The following is a 6,000-nucleotide window of genomic DNA, read 5'->3' as shown; positions in this document are numbered from 1 at the left end:
TCCCTCCACTGCATTCCAGGGCTCTTGATGCCCATCATCTTTGTCTTCCTGTTAGACTGGGGCATTTTAACATGGAGTGAAATTAGAAATGCTTCAAAAGCAGTGTCTCTGAAATATTATTACACTCTATTGCAACCTGCATGTCTGTCTCTTTGGCGGGAATGTTCAGGCAACTTCGAGTAGTGCCCAGATGTTTCGAGACATTCGATTAGCAGGAGTTAGTCCTCAGAAAGCGTGAGGGGTTTATTTTGAGATGCGCTGTTCCCCTCACCGCTGCTATAAAGCTGTGGGTTGTTCTTTCCTTTTTGCCATAGGAGTGCTTGATAATTTCAGTACGACTCTCTCGGCATGAAATAATGTACTTTAATGTAGATTTCCTGCAGCAATCCACAAATACTTCTCTGTGGGATTTTACATTTCAACCAATTCAATGTACACGTATCAATTTTAAATTCATTTTTACTTACATTTTTCTGATGTTCACCCTGACTTGTAATTTTAGCCTTACCGTAGATAGTTTTTGTCGTGTTCTCTCTGAATCTTAAAGCCATAGAACTCTAAACCATAAGGCAAAAAGTTCTCTTTTTCTTGGACCCTCTCTCTAATATGGAATGACAAGTCTTAGATCATAAAATATTAAATAAAAATGAAAATTTTCCTCAATGTTAACGTGATTAGCTTGGATTAGAAAATAAAAGAGACTGGCTTTTGCTAATTTGCATTACAGTCTGGCTGAGGGTAGAGCACTATTCTTATTTGGGTATAGCCTACATATATATTTTTATCTGACCCCTGGAGTTGTTCTGTGGTTTAAGCTTTTTAATTCCAATTCCAATTTCAATAAACTTTATTGGTATGGCAAGGAAAGCAAGCATGGCTAGAATCCATCAATTATATTTGTGCCTCTAGGGCAGCAGGTTTCACAGGGGAAATGGGATTTTTTTTTCTTGCATCTTCATTTTCCATTAAGTAAGGGAAATGGAAGAGAATATTTCAGTCCTTCAGAGGAGAAGATGGAAAAAAAATGGACTTCTCAGTGGGGCTGCTCTCTGCAATGAGCTATTAGCAGGAAGCAAACATTGTTTTTAAAGAAATACCAATTTAGTATTTATATAAAAATAAAATGTATTTCTAGGAGAATGTCTAGATTTTGTGGAGACTGGAGTTTAACATAACTTTGTAGACCCTTTTTAAGAAAAGAAATTGAAATTATAAATTCAAAATTGGATTCAAAAGTGAATATTTAAAATGACAAGAGAAATCACCACAAATTACACATTTTAAAAAGCTGACAAATAAAATAAACATCACAAAAATTCAAGAAAAGTGTAACATTTTTATTCATTGTCTGCCTAACATACCTGTATGATACTTTTCCCCCAGCACCTCTTTCTATGACAATTCCTGTAGTTTCTATAAATGGAATGGAAAGATAATTCTGTCTGTCTTCTAGCATAGTAGATCAAATGAGTTTTAAATTAATGACAGTTTAGAAAGCTTTATTTCAGCCTCACAATTCGTAGTTGTTGATGTCGTGCGAAGATGCTCCTATGTTGGGAGGCATAAAATGGGTGACTTTAAAAACAGATATACATAGGGGCCGGCCCTGTGGCATAGTGGTTAAGTGCGCGTGCTCTGCTGCTGGCGGCCCGGGTTTGGATCCTGGGCGCGCACCGACGCACCGCTTGTCTGGCCATGCTGAGGCGGCGTCCCACATACAGCAACTAGAAGGATGTGCAACTATGATGTACAACTATCTACTGGGGCTTTGGGGAGAAAAGGGGGAAAAAAAGGAGGAGGATTAGCAATAGATGTTAGCTCAGGGCCGGTCTTCCTCAGCAAAAAGAGGAGGATTGGCATGGATGTTAGCTCAGGGCTGATCTTCCTCACACACACACACACACAAAAAAAACAGAACTACATGATGTTTGTAGTACGGCTATAAGCATGTGCCCTACAATCTGAGGAGTTCTATAAATTCCATTTTGCATAATTCTCATCCAAAAATAGAAAAACGTATGATGCATTTGTAATTGTACATACTGCATTGTTGAGGAGGTTCTTAACAGAAGTCTTCTGTTTTGAGTAGTTATCCTCCCACTAATTTTAAATGTTCAAGGTTTGGAAAAATTATCTCAGACCAGCTTCTGCCCCGTAAATTTCAAACGTGCTTTCTCTTCCGCCACTTGTGTACTTGTAGTGTCAATTATGTTAGAGTAAGTTCATATAGTGACATGGTATCTGGTCTTCTATCTTCATGTCACGACCTTGGGCAAGTCAGCACAGAATATTCATGGAAGACATTTCTACATGAGGACAATCAGGAATAACTTAACTGTACATGAAAGTGATTGCAAACCACAAAATTTATTCCACTAAACCAAGATTTCTCCATCTTGGCACTATTCACATTTTGGGCCTGGTAAATGTTTGTTGGTGGGAGGAAGGGGCATTCCGTGAATTCCAGGTGTTTGGCAGCTTTCCTGGCTTCTATATGCCAGTAATATTCCCACCTTCCACCCCGGATATGACATCCAAAAATGTCCCCAGGTACTGCCAAATGTCTCCTGAGGGGACAAATTGCCCCCCATTGAGAATCAGTGCATTAGACAAATCCAATGGCATTTCCCACTCATCTAGTTAACTGAATACCAAAAAAGTCCATGGCTAATCCAATATCACTCAGCAGGGCAAAACATGGCACAGGGCAAGTTGATGAGGAAGGAGACAAAGTCTTAACCAATTGCAGGTGTGATTTTTTTTGTGTGTGCAAATTGTACAAAAAGCTTATGGTTATATGAGTACATTGTTAGGAATCTGCCAGGGTTTTGGAATAGGTCTGTGCAGGGGGGCTTATGGATTAATCTTCATTAACTTTACGGTAAATCAGTTTCTGTTTGTACTTGAGACTACAAAGAAAATAACGACTTTTGGTATTTTTATGCTCTATTATTCAAGGGTTCCCTGATCTTGCATGAAGTGTTCCTAGTGGGCAGCGGTTATTTAAATTGTACTGAATAGGGAAAATCCTAGACCAGTGAATGGTTCCTGGGTTTCCTCATTCATTATTGTTCACCTTGGTCTCTAAGGTGATGTGGCTGAAGGTCTGTCAGTGAAAAACGTGTGTAGCGCCCAAATAAGATTAAGGAACTAAGCATTAAATTAAGTTAGATATGTTTCTTTCCTGCAGTGTGATGTTTTTCAAACGTAGTTGACAATGAAACATTTTTTCATGGAACACTCTTATCATCTCACTGGACACTAGCATTATTTGGAAAACAGTTTGGCGAATGCTGATGTTGTGGTAAGAAGATGGCATTTGGTACCAGGCAGTTTGGGGTCCAAATCTTGGCTCAGCTCTTTACTAGCAATGTGGTCATAATAAAGTCAATTAACTTCTGCAAGCTGCTGAAATCTTATCTGTAAAACTGGGATCAAAATACCTGCCCTCGAGTATTATTATGAGGTTTAAAGATGGGACACAGCAAGTACTGACACATGGTGCATGCACCATAAATCACACCTCCTAGTAATGTTTGAGTGTATTCCTTGAAGACACTTCAAGGAAGCATTAATCTGAAAACACAGGGAAGACGTTTGTATTGAGCTGTAATTCTGTTAGCTTTTACTTAATGTATGTTGATTGACTTTCTAGGGAGAATGAAATCTGCCTGGATTTGATGAACCCCATGAAATGCTCAATAGTTATTTGTGTGACAATCTCTTGGCTCTAGAAGAAGCAAACAGGAAGCTTTTTCTAGTAGAGAATAATGCACCATTAATTGAATATGGTCTTACATGAAATAATAGTGTTCTCAGTCTGATTATATACCAAGCATTAACTGTGGTTTTGTCTGAGTGGGTAGGAATTGTGATGTTTTACAATTTTCTTCTTTTGAATTTTTCTGTAATGAACATGTATTATTTTTGTAATGAGGAAGAAAGTTATTTTTAAAATTTAAAATAATAAAACCCTGAGTTCTTTGATGCCAATGTTCTGGTAACTCTTACGCTCCTAGTAGGAGGAGCTTGTGTCTACTTAGATAGTGCAATACACAGCACAGTTCTTCCAAGACCTAAAAATAATCATAGCTTTTAGAACTAAAAGAGATCTTAAGGATCATCTTTTCTTGTGCTTTCTGGTAAAATATGATGAAATGGATCCCTGGGAGTATAGGGTACCTACCAGCAGTTAGTGAATGATAGAACCAGGACACCTGTGCTTTTTAACATGTTTCTGTGTAACAAACCACGCAGATCCTAGGTGACTCGGAAAAGAGTTGGTTAAAAGTAATGTCGATGATTTATGTACCGTCAGTTCTATTTTTCATATTCTAATTCCTTCCAAGTTATCTTACTAATGTAATCCCAACTGCCTTATTTCTTTGCCTCTTGAAACAAGCTCTCAATGGCAAAAATCTAAAATAGTCACAGACTGTCTTATAATCTTCCTCTATCCCTTTCTCCCTTTTGACGTTTTCTCCCAAATTCTGAATCTACCCCTTCTCCCCTACCCACAATCTCTTATGCTATTCCTGGCAGCTTGATGTCTCTATCCTGGCCTTCACCCAAAACTTCCTCATTTTAAAGTGTTCGTAATTCCAATTTTTTTCCCGCTCCTTCCCTAGCTCTGGCCAACTACAACTTAAACTTCAAGATTTACCCCAAATTCTATGGTCCTCTTTCTGAAGCCTGCACCCAATTCCCAAGGCAGCATTTGTTGTTCCTCCATACAATTATCATTTATTAAAATTACAGTGTATTGGGGCCAGCCAGTGGTGTAGCCGTTAAGTGCGCATGCTCCACTGTGGCGGCCTGGGGTTCGGATCCCGGCGCACACGGACACCGCTTGTCAAGCCATGCTGTGGCGGCGTCCCATATAAAGTGAAGGAAGATGGGCACGGATGTTAGCCCAGGGCCAGTCTTCCTCAGTACAAAGAGGAGGAGTGGCAGATGTTAGCTCAGGGCTGATCTTTCTCACACACACACACCAAAAAAGTAAAATTACAGTGTGTTTCTTTCTCCAACTGGCATATGAGTTGGAGAGGTCTTATTCGTTTTTGTAACAAGTTAACCTGTAATAGGATGCTAAACAAATAGTAGCTGAATGAGTGAATTAGCCTCCCGAGGGTAGCTCATGTCTGCTAGATGTTCAGAGAAAAATGATATGATGAAATCATTGAAACTGAGGTATAAATGACTGACAGACCTTCTGCTCTACCCTCACAGGAACATTTGAATGTTTGATAAGACATATAAAATGATGGCATTTTAGACAAAGTGTCTCTGGAGAGTGCCTCTGAATTCATAACCCATAGGCAATCAGACTGGTCTGTACCTGAAGCACACAGCAGCCAGAATAGTCTGGTACAAGGAACTAGTAAGGCAAAACACTGGGAAATCCTAGGAAGGCATTGATAAGTTGGAGGAGAGAGGCAGAAATGAGAACACACGGCTGAAATAACCAGTGTTGCAGGTCCTAACGCAGAAACCGGCAGCAGGGACCTAGGATCATTGTTCCTCGTGGAGGTTTGGTCACCAAACTGCTCTTTCACTCTATGAAGTTAAATGCAGCCTCTTCTGTGGTTGACATTAGAATAAATCTCATCCTCCGGTTTCACATTTCGGTAGCAGAAACTGACAACCCAGATCCCAAACTGTCCCTATTGGAAGTGAGAGAAACAGATGGGAGGGGAATATGCAGAGTGAAGATATCTGTCACCCATGCTTGCTGGAAAATGACAGAAATTAATTGCTTCTTCATCTGTGTTTTCGCAGCAGGTTGTTTGTACCTCAGTTGTGCCCATCATTCTTGCCTTTATTCGTAATTCTTTTTTCAGGTGTCATTCTCCCTGTCGCCATACTCACCATTAGAAGGTAACTTATGCTCTTGAAGGTATGGGACCGTGTTCTCTGTCTCTGTGCCCCTCAATGCCCAGTACAGAACATTAAATATAGGAAGGGAGGGAGAGGGGAGGAGGGAACGAGAGATGCGGAGAG

The sequence above is a fragment of the Ceratotherium simum genome, chromosome 19 (genome assembly GCF_057802395.1).
Source record: "Ceratotherium simum simum isolate JZ-2026a chromosome 19, ASM5780239v1, whole genome shotgun sequence".
Lineage (NCBI taxonomy): Eukaryota > Metazoa > Chordata > Mammalia > Perissodactyla > Rhinocerotidae > Ceratotherium > Ceratotherium simum.
Note: the sequence above shows the minus strand (reverse complement) of the source record.